Below are 19,773 nucleotides of genomic sequence, written 5' to 3'. Positions count from 1 at the left end.
CAAACAGATTTGGAAAAGATCTTTACCAATCCTAAATCTGATAGGGAACTAAGATCCAATATATATAAAGAATTCAAGAAGCTGGACTCCAGAAAACCCAATAACTCCATTAAGAATGGGGTACAAACAGAGCTAAACAAAAAATTCTCAACTGATGAATACTGAATGGCTGAGAAGCACCTAAAGAAATGTTCAACATCCTTAATGATCAGTGGAATGCAAATCAAAACAACCCTGAGATTCCATTTCACACCAGTCAGAATGGCTGAGAACAAAAATTCAGATGATAGCAGATGCTGGGGAGGATGTGGTAAAAGAGGAACACTCCTCCATTGCTGGTGCGGTTGTGAGCTGGTACAACCACTCTGGAAATCAATCTGGTGTTTCATCAGAAAATTGGCAGACATAGAACTACCTGAGGATTCAGCAATACCTCTCCTGTTCATATACCCAGAAGATGTTCCAACTTGTAATAAGGATATATGTTCCACTATGTTCATAGCAACCTTATTTATAATATCTGTGTAGCCCTGGCTGTCCTGAAACTCACTCTGAGTCCAGGCTGTCCTTGAACTCCATCATATGTCTGCTATATGTACCAATGCCACATGGCCGCAAACACCGTCTTTATAAGAGTAAAATTAATAAATAAAACGGGACTGTAAGACTGGATCACTATCAGGGACATCAGCCCTCTGCCTGGGCTTAGGACCCACACCTCAGAGAGCTGCAAAAATCAGGTAAACTAAGTATCCTCTGCCACCCCATCCAGCATCTCCAGGCCCTCAGACAGGGCTTTCCAGAGAGTCACATGAATAGGGGTGATTCTACCAAAGGCTTAGATGAGTTATACCATGGTGGTGCAAATTTCAGACCTGTCTAGGCTCCAGGTGAATGCTTTTCTCCTCCCCCCCTCCTTTGTTTCTTTCCTTTGGGTCAGCCTTTCTCTGTTTAGCCTTGGCTGCACTAGATGGTAGACCAAGCTACCCCCAAACTCAGATATCCACTGGGATTATATGTATGCACTAACACCTCCCTCCACCCTTCCTGCTTTTATGCACATGGTGGGTTCTGGCTAATGTAGTTCAGCCAGCTTCACCGTGGATACCAGGACAGTTGCAGAGATGGACAGTGGAGAACCAATGTGTAAGGAGTTAAGGGGACTCCCTGCAGACTAGATCACATTTACATATGCTCCAGTGTTCCCTTTTCCCACGAAGCTGCTGCTCTAGACTTTCCTTCTTATGTACATCCTCAATGCCACACTGAAGTGATTTTGTGGACTGAATCCAGTTATGCATCTCCAAATTTCTCTTAGCCTGGGGGTGCATATAGAAAAGTTGTTGGTGATGACATCATATCTGATGTGTATAACTGAGAAGAGTTTGAATTCTTGAGATCAGTGGTGAAAGAATACTTGACTTCAAATATGTCCTTTCTTTCTTCCTCTGTGGTAATTTCCTGAGTTTTTTTTTTTTCAAGAGGACCTGTCAAGTATCATTCACACAAAGGCCTAAAACCAGTTGGGTCTTAAATCCAAGGCAAAAATGTTGAACTAAGGTGCCCATTAACATATCAACTATACAGTGGCCTCCAGTTTCTCTCAGCATCCCTCTGTCTCTACTGCATATACGTCCCTCCTGGCTGGCATGCCTCCCCAAACTAACCCCAGCCCCCCAAACATACTAGTCCAGGTGAACCCCTGGGCTTTTCTCCTTCCATCTCTTCTGACACCTATATAACTCAGCCACTTTTAGCTGTGTTAGTCTCTTAACTCAGGCTGCCCCTCTTGGTTGGTGGCCCCTCTTTCTCTTTCAGATCTCCTCTCCTCACATGTCCCGGCTTAGGGTCATGTTCACTCTGTAACTCTCCCAGAGGTTTCCTGTCTGGTCTGGAACTCACAGTGACAGGCTAGTTTCTAATCCTAGACATTAACTTGCCTCTGCCAGCAGTTCTATAATTTAGGAGTGTTTCAGCAAGCCCAGCCTTTGTAGCTCAAGGAAATATTGGCACATCTATAATCACAACAATCTCCCTAACAGATGGAGTGTATGGCTCCATCTGGGGAGGTGGGTCCACTTCCTGGCACTTGATGATGTCTGAACTACATTGTACAGAAGACATTGCACTGAGAATAGCCAGAGAAAATGGGCATTTTGGTGAAGATAAAATGATGGGACTTTCGGCTTTCTGTGCAGGAGGTTCTTTGAAACGTTTTGTATTTGTCAGTCACAGAAAACTAGTTTTATCAGTATTGGTCATGGCAGGAAAATGGGAGAGTTGAAGCGTTTTTCCTCCATAATGGAGGTGGAACTGAGGTTTTCTAAAACCCTTGTGATCTGATCCAAGCTTTGATGGGTGATGACCATGCTCCGGGATCTGGCGGGCCAGTGGAGCCCAGTGGTGATTGTGGAGGCTGCTGGTAGAACCCTGCCCCAGGTGAGTGCCTAGTGATCACACACCTCCCTGAGTTCTGAGTCAGGAGCCAACAGGATTAAACTCCCATGTCTCTGACTGTAGGATACCTGGGGAAAAATATTTTTTTCACATCTGTGTGCTCAATCACTAGAGCCATTCCCGCTGACTCACAGATCTGATGGCCTGTACCCCCTAAGGCTTTTGGGCAGGCCTGTGCTTGGAGACAGAGAACTGGTGTGACCTCTACTGGCATTAGATGAGGGAAAGGGCTCAGTGCACCTAAGGATCTGACTTTTGTATACAGAGACTCTGGTGGCCAAGAAGATTAGACAGGTGAGAGATTCAATCTAGTCAGTTTTCCAAGGGTGGGGTGGGGGGTAATTTGGGTGTAGGCAGAGACATGTGAATCCTTGGGTAAATCCTGTGCACTAATGTTCGAGTTGGAATGCAAACTGTAGCAAGCATGGGGGAGTTGTAGGGTGGTTGATGATGGTTTCCAGATCTTTGATGGAGTTATTTTATTCTCTCAATATGCCCCTCTCCCACATCCTCTGTCCTTTCCTCCTCTGCTGCCCCCCACACAGGGGGCCTTGTGAGCTCATGCCCTCCCTCCCTTCCTCTCCCCTCTCCCTTTGCCCCCTCCCTCTCCTTCTCCCCTCCCCCTCCACCTCCCTCTACCTCAGACTGTGTATCTCTATGTAGTCATGGCTGCCCTGTCTCTCTCTATCTTCACACTATCTTCAAACTCAAAGAGATCCTTCTATCTCTAACTCACAATTGACAAGAAAAAGCACCCTTTGTTATAATTTTACTTTATTTATTTATTTTTAATCTTGGCTCAAACTGAGTGTTTACATCACACTAGCCTCAAATTCACAGAGATTTTCCTTCTTGTGGGTTAGGGTCTCCTTTGGATAAGGGCTGCCAACTGAACACTGGTTCATGGTGGTGAAAGTGCCCTAATTGGAGCCAACCTCTCTTACATTTCCAATGAATTTTAAAAACTCAGCCATCAGGACATGCTGCTTTGCTAAGCATAGCTGTGAAGAACAATTAAATTAAAAATAAATTTTATTTTTTAAATGATATTACTAAATTATATTAGTAATTATAATTAATAATATTACTAATTTTTAAGTATCACTGAAAGATTTTATAATTGTGTGATTGCATTTAGTATTTGAGTATTAGCTATCCTCCCTCTCCCCATTGACACTCCCCATGACTCTAGCTGGCCTATGTACATCATGTTGGCCTGAGATGCACAAAAGTCGGCTTGCTTCTGCCTTGCAAATGTTGTGTAAAGGCTAATTAATTCCAAAATCGTAATTTAATGTCTCAATCATCAGGAGTAAGAATAACAGGATCATCTTGGAATTCATATTGCTCTTTCACGGTCCTTGTCAGTCGCATCTGGGCCCAAAGTAGATTTTCTTCACCCTGTGGAAAAAACACAAATAGCTCCCCGGGATCTGATTAAGATAGGATCCGGGCCATACTACTTATTATCAAGGACATTTTTCCATTTGACCATTTCACTGGGTGATTGAGGTCATTGTCCGTGTCTTTCAGCTGGTGATCTCCCAGCATCATCCAATTTTAAGATATTAAAAGCAAATATTGCAAGGGATAGAGCCATCTTTGGTGTCATAGCCTCTATTCCCCCTCTTTGTTTTTGAAAATATTGTTTCAAAGTACGATGAGCTCTTTTTGAGATGTCTTGGCCCTGTGAATTATAGGGCAATCTAGTAATATGTTTCACTTGCATTTGTTTGCAAAATTGACTAAATTTAGAAGAGGTATATGTAGGACCATTGTCTGTCTACAGCACTAGGGGCTAGCCCCATGTAATCCAAGCCTCTAAGCAGTTCGATATGACATAAACTTCTTTTTCCCCTGTCAAGGGATAGGCATATAGGACATCAGAGCTGGTATCGATGGACACATGTACATATTGTAAGTCACATCCATCTGTCAAATATCTAGGGGTCGCGATCCAAAGGATTAACGCCCAAGGAAGGTGCATTAATAAATTTTACACATTTACCTCACTGTAGAACAATATCTCCAGCTTCTGTTCTTGTGAGCTTAAACTTTTGTCATAATGTAGAAGCATGGACATGATAAAGTTAATGAAAATTTTTAGCACCTTTTATAGAACTTTATGATAGGAAAACCATATCTCTGGTGGCTGAATCAGCAATTGCATTTCCCTTAACCCTAGGTTTAGGTAAAGATGTATGTGCTCTAATATGTTGAATATAAAAGGTATGCTCACACATCAAAATACAATCTTGTATTTTCATTAAAACTTTAGATACTGAACTAGACTGCTTAAAATTTTTGGCAGTCTCTAATGTTAATACAGCATTAACTACATAAACAAAATCAGAGATAATATTTATGGGCATAAGGAACCCTTTAAAAACTTTTAAAACCACCAAGCATTCCACCAATTGAGGGGCTCTTGGTGTAAATTGCAACCTCACAGCTTTTCCATTAATCACATAACTTCCAATTCCTGTTTTGGAACCATCTGTATAAATATCAATAGCTCCCTTTATAGGGGTATTAGCCATCACCTTTAGAGAGATCACTGGATGCAATAGCATAAAATGTAACAAAGGATGTTTAGGATAATGATTATTTATTGAACCAGAATAACTGTATCTAAGAATGGTCCATTCATCTATAGTAGCACACAATATTTGCATTTATGTAGCATATGGAATAAATATGCTATTAGGCATTTTTCCGAAATGAGTAATTGAACTTTAAATACCTTTATGGGCCATATTTGCCACCATGGTGGGATAATGCTCTATAGACTTATTAGGGGATAAATGTGGATGTATCCATACTAAAGGAATATCTTGCCACAACACAGCAGTTGGCAAATTTATGGTTCGTAATATGTATAGGCACGAAGGTTCTTGCTCATTTATATGACTCAACTGTGTCTTTTGGATAGCTGTTTCCTCCTTCCTAAGAGTTTTAGAAGCCTCAGGTGTTAGTTGTCTCAATGAGGTAATATGTGATTCTCCTTTTAAAATTTGAAATAAAGATTTTAATTCTGAAATAGGGATCCTTAAATAAGGTTTAATCCAATTTATATCTTTTAATAATTTTTAAAAATCATTTAATGTCTTTAAATGATCCCTTTTTTATGCTAATCTTCTGTGGGGTGTCACAACGTAAAGTAATGGTGGCTCCTAAAAAATGACCAACATTAGACTGTTGTACTTTTCTGGTGCAATAATCAAGCCATTATTTTTAAAGTTTCATTAAACAAACCATAAACTTGCTGTATACTTTCTTCTTTAGGTTCACAAATTACGATATCATTCATATAGTGACATACCTTTAAAGAGGGGAAACCATCTCTAACTGGCTGCAAAGCCTTTCTCACATATACCTGACATATGGCAGGGCCACCTACCATTCCTTGGGGCAATACTCACCATTGATACCCTTAATTAGGCTCCGTATGATTAATAGAAGGCAAGGTAAATGCAGATTTAGGTTCATCTTTTCCACTTAATGGAATGGAAAAGAAACAATCCTCAACATCCACCACTATAATTCTATAATCCTTAGGTAGAGCTGAGAGTAGGGAGAGTCCTCTTTGTATAGGACCCATAACTTACATTTGTGTATTAATAGCTCTTAGGTCATGTAACAATCTCTATTTACATGACTTCTTTTTACAACAAAATAGGGGTATTCTAGGGTGATTGTGTGGGTACAACAGTATTGTTTCTTTGAGAATTATAAAAATCTCAGCAACATGGATAAAGAAAAAATCAACACAGGCAATGACTAACTATACTTTAATTGCTTTTCTTGTTAAAACAGTTGTAATTAGAAAGACAAAAAAGGTATCAATAGTCACATGTGCATATTTTATTTTTCTAAAATCAAAAATGAGTATTTATTTGCAATAATTGATTTAAGTCCTTGAGAATTAACACCAATGTGTGGAACAGGTAGAAGCTGAGGACACTGAGAGCAAATCTTTACAATATGACATGCACATTTATTTATTTATTTATTTATTTATTTATTTATTTATTTAAAATACCAAATCATTATCTCAAGTCATTGCTATTTTGATGATGTAAAGAATGAGATTATATGGCTGATAAGCTCACCTGTTCTACCTTATTTCTGAACACTGGCAGGATGGTCAACTCAGCTATTTTGGCTCAAACTCCTTCGATTCAAACTGGCTTCTTTTACAGTGTGACTGAATTGCTCTATTTGGTCTCAAAGTAACTCTAGCAAGTTGTTCTAATCATCTGGCTTCTCATTCTCTAGTTCATTCTGTCTTCACCTGTATCTAGCTTGTTCTCTCTGCAAGCTGCCTATCAAAATATTCAGGTCAAAACTTCATCTGAACACTCTGTCTGCTCTGAAGTAAACTCACTTTCCTGTCTTATAGCTGATTCATTTAGTCAAATATTTCTCTGATTCATCCCTTTGCCTGCCTCTCAATTAGATGTCACTTTCCAACATGGCTGCTTGTTCTACCAACTAACTCTAGTTGGTAGAACAATGTTTTGGTAAACGTGTGTACTATAGGAATGTCAGTATTCCAACCAGAGCAGCATGTTGGATTATAATTCATCAACCATGCACTATACCATGCCAGTACTTAAATTCAGGTTCTTTAGGTACCATGACATACAGTTATACACAGCCTTCTGTACTGTGTCTTGAATCCCCAGTAGATGAAGATTGCAGAAAGCTATTGGCGAGGAAAGAGTTTGTTACTGTACCTAGCACTCCTCCCTGTCACTTATTTCATGCTTGTGTTTTTGCTGTTCCTAAGGTCCATACAACATAAGATATTGACAAATTCAGCATGGTATTGGACCCTAGCCCCTTTGTTCAGTGAGAAACCTCAGATCATCATTAGTAATAGATGCTGTCTCTCCATCTGTCGGTCTGTCTGTCACTTGATAGTCTACATGCCACTCATCAGGACTTCTCTGTGTCCAGGTTGTTGGATCAAAGAGGAGAGTGAAATGTCACCCTTTGAGCAGAGTCCATCTGCAGAAGGTGCCAGTCCATCCACACTGCAACAGCACATGCTGTACTGTGCTGAGACACCCGTGCTAAGCATGGACAATGTGATTATCCTCCAGACCTCCTCGGGTCTTCTAAGGCATCAAGTGACTTACACTATTGGGGATGCCCCCACGAACACTGAGAGTAGAGAGGCCATTCAGAGTGAGAAGAAGAACTGCATACGCAGCGACAGTGGCAAAAAACTTTTACTAGCTCATCCCACCTCAATCAATACTGGATGATACACATTGGAAAAAAGCCTTTTCAGTGCAGGGAGTGTGGGTTGTCCTTCAGCCAAAAAGCCTTTCTCATTAAGCATTTCAGAATTCACTCTGGAAAGAAGCATTTCAGGTAAAGTGAGTGTTGCAAAACCTTCAAGGACAACTGCTTCCTTGTTACTCATCAGCGAGTTCACACAGAGGAGACACTTTTACATGGACTAAACGTGGCAAGTCATACATTAACAGATCCAGTATTTCGACTGCACGTATATGTGAATACTAAGTGCATAACTAATGCCTATGAGAGACCCCCCCAAATGCATTGGATTCCTGGAACAGGACATACAGATGGGTATGAAGCAGTCTGTTTCCTGGAAATGAAACCCCGGTCCTCTACCATAGCAGAATATGGACTTACACGCTGAACCCTCTCTAAAATCCATGTTTTACATTTTTAAGAAGTTACTAGATTTTGTTCTAAAAGGCTGTGTGTTTCAGTTTTCCTCCTGTTGCACATCAGATACCAGTTTGTCACATCCTGACATTTTCCAAGTCGTGAGGTATTTACTTTAACAATTTTAGTAACTATGTTGGCTCAGGCATGATGGTGCAGGCTTTAATCCCAGCACTCAGGAGGCAGAGGCAGCTGTAGTCAGTGAGTTCAAGGTTGTCATGGTCTAGGAGTTCCAGATCCTTGTATACCTTTAAGTGAATGCTGTGAATTGAACCAAAGTTATTTGCAATAAGAGTATGTGCTGTTATCCAGTGAGCCATTTTCCTGACCCTGTATCTATGTTTCCTTTTTTGTTTATATACAGTCTTAGGATGTTCGTTTGGCTAGCTTGTTTCTCTCTGTATCACAAATTGTCCTAGAACTCATAGACCTACCATATTCTGGGTTCTGAGTGCTGGTATTAAAGACATACCCCTCTGGGAGATCAAAATAAACCGGTGCTTTCCTGCCTTAGCCATTGCCCTGAGTAGATTTTGGGTGCTAGGTCTGCACCCAACCACACAACACCCAGAGGATGCTGGACACCCAGGTGTTCTAATACACCCATGATCATAGGATCACAGGTTATTTGGAATTTGATCATGCCAGGATTTCAGGATCCTAGAGGCACCTTGACTCCCAGGCACTCTTACATGCAGAATTTCAGGATCAATGGATCACAGAGACAGCTGGACTCTGAGGAGCTCTGATAAATCCAGGAAAACAAGATGGACAAGCTCCAGTCAGAGACATTGAGTGCAAGTAGCACTAGAGATACCCAGATGGAGAGAGGCAAGGTCATGAACATAAGCATCAGAAACAAAGTATACGTGGCATCATCAGAGCCCAGTTCTCCCATTATAGCAAGTCCTGGATATCACATCATACCAGAACAGTACAAAGAATCAATAAACCCAAGAGCTGGTTCATTGAAAAAAATCAACAAGATAGATAAACCCTTAGCCAGAGTGATGAGAGGACATGGAGACAGTATCCAAATTAATAAAATTATGACTGAAAGTGGAGACATAACAACAGAAACCATGGAAATCCTAAAAATTATCAGATCCTAATACAAAAGCCTATACTCAGCAAGAAGGAAAATATGGATGAAATGGACAATTTTCTAGGCACATACAAGGTACCAAAGTTAAATAAGGAGCAGATAAGCCATCTAAACAGTCCCATAACTTCTAAAGAAATAGAAGCAATGATTAATAGTTTCCCAACTGAAAAGAGCCCAGGACCAAATGTGTTTAGTGCAGAGTTCTTTCAGACTTTCTAAGAAGAGCTAATACCAATTCTGTTCTAACAATTTCACAAAATAGAAATATAAGGTCACTATTCAATTCATTTTATGAAGCAACAATTACACTTATACATAAACCTTACAAAGATGCAAAAAACCAAGATAACTTCAGACCAATTTCCCTTATGAACATTGATGCAAAAATACTGAATAAAATTCTCACAGACTGTAGGACATAACAAAACAATCAACCATCATGATGAAGTATGATTTATCCCAGGAATGAAGGTATGGTTCAATATACAGAAATCAAAGTAACCCACTATATAAATAAAAGCAAAGGGAAAAAAAACACATGATCATCTCATTCAAAGCTGAGAAAGTATTTGACAGAACTCAGCATCCCTTCATTCTAAAAGTCTTGGAAAGATCAGGAGTTCAAAACCCATACCTAAACATAATAAAAGAAAATATAGCAAACCAGAAGACAACAACAAACTAAATGGAGAGAAATTTGGAAAAATCCCACTAAAATCAGAAACTAGATGAGGCAGCCCACTCTTTCCCTACCATTTCAATATAGTACTTGAAATCCTAGCCAGAGCAATTTGATAACAAAAGGAGGTGAAAGGGAAAAAATGGAGAGGAAGAAGTCAAAATATCAGTGTATGGAGATGATATGATAGTATACTTAAGTGACCCCAAAATCCCACCAGAGAACTCCTAAACCTGAAAAACAACTTGAACAATGTGGCTGGATATAAAAACAACTCAAACAAATCAGTAGATTTCCACTACTTAAGGGATAACCGGGCTAAGAAAGAAATTAGGAAAATGATATCCTTCACAATAGTCACAAATAATATAACATACCTTGATGTGGCTCTAACCAAGGAAGAGAAAGATATGTATGACAAGAACTTCAAGTCTCTGAAGAAATAAATCAAAGAAGATCTCAGAAGTTGGAAAGATCTCCCATGCTCATGAATTGACAGGACTAATAAAGTAAAGTGGCCATCTTGCCAAAAGCAATCTACAGTTTCAGTGCAATCCCCACCAAAATTCCAAATTAATTCTTCATAGAGTTAGAGAATTATGCAAATTCATATGGAATAACCAAAAAGTGCAGGATCTCGAAAAATATTCTCAGCAATAAAAGAATCTCCATCCCTAACCTTAAGCTGTACTACAGAGCAATTGTGATAAAAACTGCATGCTAGTGGTATAGCAACATACAGGTAGATCAATGGAGTAAAACAGAAGATGCAGAAATGAACCCACATATCTATGGTCACATAATCTTTGACAATGAAGTAAAACGCATCCAGTGGAAATAACAAGACAGCATTTTCAACCAATGGTGTTGGCTCAACTAGTGGTTAGCATGTAGGGAATGGTATATGCAATAGAGTGCAAAGCTTGTATTTTAGGTAAACTCCTTTATGAGAAAAGCCCACCTTATGAGTCCGCTTGGGGGCAAAGTAATTATGAAACATAGAGTGATACTGCAGGAAGACTATGACATTTTTCACTTTGGGAATCTCTCACAACGCCTTGGGATTAAGGCTACTCTCCCTAGTCTGCTGGTAGAGAATAGCAGAATCACGAGAGGAACAAACTCTAACCAGAGACGACTATAACAACTGACTCCAGAGTTTACCACATGGCGAAAGGCAAACAAAAGAATCTTACTTACTAAAACCATGACCACTCACCAACATAAGAACCCAGTATTTCCACCTCATACAGTCCAGGACACCCGAACACACCCGTAAACCTAGACCTGGACTTAAACGCATATCTCATGATGATGATAGAAAACATCAAGAAGGTCTTTAATAACAGACTTAAAGAAATACAGGAGAACACTGCTAAAGAGTTGCAAGTCCTTGTACAAAAACAGGAAAACACATCCAAACAGATGATGGAAATGAAAAAAAAAAAAAATACAAGACCTAAAAAGGGAAGTAGACACAATAAAGAAACCCCAAATGAGGCAACGCTGGAGATAGAAAACCTAGGAAAGAAATCTGGAACCATAAATGTGAGCATCAGCAACAGAATACAAGAGATGGAAGAGAGAATTTCAGATGCAAAAGATTCCATAGAGAACATTGACACAACAATCAAAGAAAATACACAATGCAAAAAGATCCTAACTCAAAATATCCAGGAAATCCAGGACACAATGAGAAGACCAACCCTACAGATAATAGGAGTAGATGAGAATGAAGATTCTCAACTCAAAGGGCCAGCAAACATCTTCAACAAAATTATAGAAGAAAAGTTCCCAAACCTAAAGAAAGAGATGCCCATGAACATACAAGAAGCCTACTAAACTCCAAATAGACTGGACCAGAAAAGAAATTTGTCCCAACACATAATAATCAGAACAACAAATGCACTAAAGATAGAATATTAAAAGCAGTCAGGAAAAGGTCAAGAAACATATAAAGGCAGGCCTATCAGAATTACACCAGACTTTTCGCCAGAGACTATGAAAGCCAGAAGATCCTGGACAGATATTATACAGACACTAAGAGAACACAAATGCCAGCACAGGTTACAATACCAGCCAAACTTTCAATTACCATAGATAGAGAAACCAATGTATTCCACAAGAAAACCAAATTCACACATTATCTTTCCACAAATCCAGCCCTTCAATAATAACAGAAAAAAAAATACAAGGATGGAAAACACGACCTAGAAAAAGCAAGAAAGTAATCCTTCAACAAACCTAAAATAAGACAGCCACGTGAACAGAATGCCAACTTTAACAACAAAAAAATAGGAAACAAAATTACTTTTCCTTACTATCTCTTAATATCAATGGACTCAACGTCTTAATAAAAAGACATAGATTAACAGACTGACTACACAAACAAGACCCAACATTTTGCTGCTTACAGGAAACCTATCTAAGGGATAAAGACAGACACTACCTCAGAATGAAAGGCTGGAAAACAATTTTCCAAGAAAATGGTCTGAAGAAACAAGCTGGATTAGCCATTCTAATATCTAATAAAATCGACTTCCAACCCAAAGTCGCCAAAAAAGACAAGGAGGGGCACTTCATACACATCAAAGTTAAAATCTTCCAAGAAGAACTCTCAATTCTTAATATCTATGCTCCAAATACAAGGGCAGTCACATTCATTAAAGAAACTTTAGTAAAGCTCAAAACACACATAGCAACTCACACAATAATATTGGGAGACTTCAACACACCACTTTCACCAATGGACAGATCATAGAAACAGAACCTAAACAGGTACACAGTGAAACTAACAAAAGTTAAGAAAAAAATGGATCTAACCGATATCTAAAGAACATTTTATCCTAAAACAATGGATATACCTTCTTCTCAGCACCTCATGATACATTCTCCAAAATTGAACTCATAATTGATCACAAAAAAAGCCTCAAAAGATACAAATATATTGAAATTGTACCATGCATCCTATCAGATCACCATAGATTAAGGCTGATCTTCAATAACAAGATAAATAATAGAAAGCCAACATTCACGTGGGAACTAAACAACAATCTGCTCAGTGATACGTTGGTCAAGGAAAGAATAAAGATAGAAATTAAGGACTTTTAGAGTTTACTGAAAATGAAGCCACAAAATACCCAAACTTATGAGATACAATGAAAGCATTTCTAAGAGCAAAACTCATAGCTCTGAGTGCCTCCAGAAAAGAAACTAGAGAGAGCACACACTAGCAGCTTGCCAGCACACCTAATAGCTCTTTAAAAAAAGGGAAGCAAATTCACCCAAGAGGAGTAGAAGAGAGGAAATAATCACACTCAGGGGTGAAATCACCCAAGTGGAAACAAGAAGAACTATTCAAAGAATCAACCAAAGGTGGAGCTGGTTCTTTGAGAAAATCAACAAGATAGATAAACCCTTAGCCAGACTCACTAGAGGTCACTTGGACAGCATTCTAATTAACAAAATCAGAAATGAAAAGGGAGACATAACAACAGATCCTGAAGAAAACCAAAACACCATCAGATCCTTCTACAAAATGCTACACTCAACAAAACTGGAGAACCTGGATGAAATGTACAAGTTTCTTGTCAGATACCAGGTACCAAAGTTAAATCAAGATCAGGTTAATTATCTAAACAGTCTTATTTCCCTAAAGAAATAGAAGCAGTCATTAATACTCTCGCAATCAAAAAAAAGCCCAGGCCAGATGAGTTTAGTGCAGAGTTCTATCAGACCTTCAAAGAAGATCTAATCCCAGTTCTTCACAAACTATTCCACAAAATAGAAGCAGGAGGTACTCTACCCAACTCATTTTATAAAGCCACAATTACTCTGATACCTAAACCACAAAAGACCCAACAAAGTTAGAGAACTTCAGACAAATTTCCCTTATGAATATCAATGCAAAAATCCTCATTAAAGTTCTTGGAAACAGAATCCAAGAACACATTAAAGGAATCATCCATCCTGATCAAGTAGGTTTCATTTGAGAGATGCAAATGAAATCCATCAATGTAATCCAGTATATATACAAACTCAAAGAAAAAAAAACACATGATCATCTTGTTAGATGCAGAGAAAGCATATGACAAAATCCTACACCCATTTATAATAAAAGTCTTTGAAAGATCAGGAATTCAAGGCCCATACCTAAACATGCTAAAAGCAATCTACAGCAATCCAGTAGCCAACATCAAAGTAAATGGTGAAAAGCTGGAAGCAATCCCACTAAAATCAGGGACTAGACAAGGCTGCCCACTTTCTCCCTACCTATTCAACATTGTACTTGAAGTCCTAAACAGAGCAATTCGACAACAAAAGGAGATCAAGGAGACACAAATAGGAAAGGAAGAAGTCAAAATATCACTTTTTGCAGATGATACGATAGTATATATAAATGATCCTTAAAATTCCAACAGAGAAATCCTAAGCCTGATAACAAGCTTCAATGAAGTAGCTGGATATAAAATTAACTCAAGTCAATGGCCTTTCTCTACACAAAGAATAAACAGGCTGAGAAAGAAATTAGGGAAACAACACTCTTCTCAATAGTCACAAATAATATAAAATATCTTGGCATGACTCTAACTAAGGAAATGAAAGATCTGTATGATAAGAACTTCAAGTCTCTGAAGAAAGAAATTAAAGAAGTTTTCAGGAGATGGAAAGATCTCCCATGTTCATGGATGGGCAGGATCAGTATAGGAAAATAGCTATATTACGAAAAGCAATCTTCAGATTCAATGCAATCCCCATCAAAATTCCAAATCAATTATTCAACGAATTAAAAAGGGCATTCTTCAAATTCATCTGGGATAACAAAAAAACATAGGATAGCAAAATCTCTTCTCAAGGATAAAAGAACCTCTGGTGGAATCACCATGCCTGACCTAAAGCTGTACTAGAGAGCAATTGTGATAAAAACTGCATGGTACTGGTATATCGACAGACAAGTAGACCAATGGAATAGAATTGAAGACCCAGAAATGAATCCACACACCTATGGTCACTTGATCTTTGGCAAGGGAACAAAAACCATCCAGTTGAAAAAAGACAGCATTTTCAACAAATGATGCAAGCAAAACTGGTAGTTATCATGTAGAAGAATGCAAATTGATCCATTCCTATCTCCTTGTACTAAGGTCAAATCTAAGTGGATTAAGGAACTCCACATAAAACCAGAGACACTGAAATTTGAAGAGGAGAAAGTAAGAAAAAAAGCCTCGAATATATGGGCACAGGGGGAAAATCCCTGAATAGAACAATAATGGATTGTGCTGTAAGATCTAAAATCGACAAATTGGACCCCATAAAATTTCAAAGCTTCTGCAATGCAAAAGACACCGTCAGTAACAAAAAAAAAAAGGCCACCAACAAATTGGGAAAGGATCTTTACCTATCTAAAATCAGATAGGAGACTAATATCCAATATACATAAATAATCAAGTGGCTGGACTCCAGAAAACCAAATAACACCATTAAAAATGGGGCTCACAGCTGAACAAAGAATTCTAACCTGAGGAATACCGAATGGCTAAGAAGCAACTGAAAAAAATGTTGAACATCCTTAATCATCAGCGAAATGCAAATCAAAACAACCCTGAGATTCCATCTCAAACTAGTCAAAATGGCTAAGATCAAAAATTCACGTGACAGCACATGATGGAGAGGATGTGGAGAAAGAGGAACACTCCTCCATTGTGGGATTACAAGCTTATGAAATGATTCTGGAAATCAGTCTGGAGGTTCCTCAGAAAATTGGACATAGTACTATCAGAGGATCCTGCAATACCACTCCTGGGCATATATCCAGAAGATGATCCAACCGGTAAGAAGGACACATGCTCCACTATGTTCGAAGCACCCTTATTTATAATTGTGAGAAGCTGGAAAGAACCCAAATGCCCTTCAACAGAAGAACGAAAAAATAAAATGTGGTACATTTACACAAAGGAGTACTAAGCAGCTAATAAGAAAATGAATTTATGAAATTTCTAGGAAAATGGATGGACCTGGAGTACATATCCTGAGTGAGGTAACCCAATCACAAAAGAACTCACACAATATGTACTCACTGATAAGTGCATATTAGCCCACAAACTTAGAATACCCAAGATATAAGATACAATTTGGTAAACACATTAAACTCAAGAAGAAAGAAGACCAAAGTGTGGACACTTTGCCCCTTCTTAGAATTGGGAACAAAACACCCATGGAAGGAGTTACAGAGACATAGTTTGGAGCTGAGAAGAAAGGATGAACCATCTAGAGACTGCCATATCCAGGGATCCACCCCATAATCAGCATCCAAACGCTGACACCATTGCATACACTAGCAAGATTTTGCTGAAAGGACCCAGATATAGCAGACTTTTGTGATATTATGCCAGGGTCTAGCAAACACAGAAGTGGATGCTCACAGTAAGCTATTGGATGGATCACAGTGCCCCCAAAGGAGGAGCTAGAGAAAGTATCCAAGGAGTTGGTGGAATCTGCAACCCTATAGGTGGAACAACAATAATGACCTACTGAGTACCCCCCAGAGCTCGTGTCTCTATCTGTATATGTATCATAAGATGGCCTAGTCGGCCATCAGTGGAAAAAGAGACCCATTGATCGTGAAAACTTTATCTGCCTCAGTACAGGGGAACACCAGGGCCAAGAAGTGGGAGTGGGTATGTTGGGGAGTCGGAAGGTGAGCAGACAGGGGACTTTTGTGATAGCACTGGAAATGTAAATGAAATAAACACGTAATTAAAAAAAAGCACCTAAAGAAATGTTAAACATCCTCAGTCATCAAGGAAATGCAAATCAAAATGATCCTGTGATTCTACCTCATACCAGACAGAATGGCTAAGATCAAATACTCAGGTGACAGCAGGCACTGGTGAGGATGTGTAGAATGAGGAACACTCCTCCATTTCTCTAAGATTGTAAGCAGGTACAACCACTCTGGAAATCGTTCTGATGCTTCCTCAGGCAATTGGAAGTAGTCCTACTTGAGGACCCTGCCATAGCACTCCTGGGCATATAACCAAAGGATGCTCCTACATATAACAAGGACACATCCTATACAAATAACAAGGACACATGCTCCACTATGTTCATAGCAGCCTTATTTATAACAGCCACAAGCTGGAAACAAACAAGATGTCCCTCAAAAGAGGGATAGATACAGAATATGCTGTACATTACATAGTGAAGTACTACAGAGCTACTAAAAACAATGGCTTCATGAAATTCACAGGCAAATGGATGGAACTAGAAAATGTCATCCTGAATGAGGTAACAAAATCACAAAAGAATACACATGGTATATACTCACTGATAAGTGGGTATTAGGTAAAAAGATTGAAATGCCCATGATAGAACTTACAGACCATGCAAAACTCAAAAAGTAGGAAAACCAAGTGTGGATTCTTTAGTCCTATCTAGTAGTGGGAGCAAAATAATCACAGGAGGTACAGAGTGAAAAGGATTTGGGAGAAAGAGAGAAGGTGAGCAGAAAAAAGGGGCAGGATCAAGTGTGAGGGGAGATGGGGGAAATATATGAAGGGTCAATAAATTAAAGAGAGGTAGGTAGCAAGGGGAGATCGGAAACTGGGGGTAGCCAACAGAAAGTCCCTAATGCCAGGAAAGCAAAAGGCTCTCAAGACAAAACTGTGATGTCATTAGCTGAAATGCCCAACCAAGGGGAGAGATCAGTAGAGACCAAATCCAGAGGTTAGTAATGGCCACCAGTTGAGGGTTGGATCCACCCCCACCGCTTCTCAAAATTTAGCCCAGAATTTCTTCTGTCTAAAGGAAATGCAGTGAAAAGAGTAGAGCAGAAACTGAAGGAAAGGCCATCCAGAGACTCTCCGACCTGGAGATCCATTCCATATGCAGTCAACAATCCCAGTCACTATTGCTGATGTCAAGAAGTGCTTGCTTACAGGAAACTGTTATGGATGTCTCCTGAAAGACACAATGAGATCCTGACAGATACAGTTGCAAATGTTTGCAGGCAACCATTGGATGAGTACAGGAACCCCAGTGGGGGAGTTGAAGAAATAACAAAGGAGCTGAAGGGGTTTGCAACCCCATAGGAAGAGCAATGATATCAACCAAATAGACACTGCAGAACTCACAGGAACTAAAACACCAACCAAAGAATACACATGGAGAGACCAATGGCTCCATCTGCATATTTAACAGTGGTGGGCCTTATCCAGCATCAATGGGAGGGGAGGAACTAAGTTCTGTGAAGGCTTGATGCCATTCCTTAAGAAAAAGTTAGAGCAGTAAGGTGGCAGGATGGGTGGGCATACACCCTCGTAAAATCAGAAGGGAGAGAATTGTGATGTTGTAGTTTGAAGGGGAAACTTGGTATGAGGATAACATTTGAAATGCAAAGAATTAAAATAAACAATAATTATTAATAAAACATGCATAGAAATAAAATAAATGAATAGATCTAAAAGTAAAAATCTGAAAAAAGTGAAAAATTATTTGACTAAAAGGGCATAAAGGAATTGGGAAGGCATAAAGGAATAAAGGAAATATGAAGCTTATGTCACAAAATTGAAAGAAAAATATCATTCTTGAGTTGCAAATTGAGCACGACAAGAATGTCTTGAAAGGAGAAGAAGGTGGATTGAACTGAGGAATGAGGCAGTGGCCAGATGGGTGACAGACATGGGCCATGGAGGTACAGATACCAGCAAAGTACATGCTACATTTGTGTCAATGTGCTACAATAAAACCCTCAATAATGTACGGTAATGTACTGGAAATCATAATTATTAAACAAAAATGATTTAACAAAATTGAACTACTGAAAATTTCATTTGCACACTTGAAAAACAAATTTCCTCTGTATTCTTATGAAAGACTGCTCCATTATCATTCCTCTAGATAAAAAGTCTCTGTACTCTGAATTTATCAGAGATTAAGCAGTCATACACAGGAAAACCAGTGACTTTTATATAATGCAGAAATATACAATGCAAAACACTAAACTTGTTTGTGTCACTCTGACTTAAAATGGAGCATATCATTCCCCATACTGATGAACTGCCTGTATAACCTCTTCTTGTTTCCAGTCCAAATCCAATGGAACAGTTTTATGAGTGAACAATATTCAGTAAACTCTCAGATTGCCACTGTTGACTCTATACTGCAACCAAATATACATGGGTAGAGAATGTACAGGAAAAGTTTACACATTGAACCACAATGTCCCGTCACAGTCACTATTTTTTTTAAATATTTAATAGATTTTTTTTAGATGTACAGGAAAAGTTTACACATTGAACCACAGTGTCCCGTCACAGTCAGTATTTGTTTCTAAGATATTTAATAGATATTTGTAAATAAGATTCCTTAAAAGCCACTACCTCAATGTAAAATGACAAAAAAACAATGTAGTAAAAAATATATAATGTAGAATAGATGCATCAGCCTAGGATATTAAGTTGAAAAAAATTGAGAACGTGGAAGGGAGATAATGGTTTGGAACTCAAATATTGACGTGATTTTTTTTCATTACTAATTAATTTTTGGAAAGTGGAGTGACTTTTTGTACTATTGGAAATAAAGAACAAAGCATGGCATATTTTCTGGGTCTTGTTGAGCCTTTAAATCTCAATCTTTACCATGTAAATTAACTGTGGATATGTGAAGAAATGTATGATTTCAGATAGAGCTTGATTACCTATACTTGGGATTTGATCTGTTTATAGATTCAAGATAATGGAAGCATAGGTTTTGTTTACATATTTCTGTCACTTAGTGACATAGTCCACGCTCTACATGATCTGTGGATCTCAGTGACTGTAAACAT

This window comes from Mus musculus, chromosome 7 (assembly GCF_000001635.26).
Source record: "Mus musculus strain C57BL/6J chromosome 7, GRCm38.p6 C57BL/6J".
NCBI lineage: Eukaryota > Metazoa > Chordata > Mammalia > Rodentia > Muridae > Mus > Mus musculus.
The sequence above is the reverse complement of the archived record's forward strand: the minus strand, read 5'-3'. Positions refer to the sequence as shown.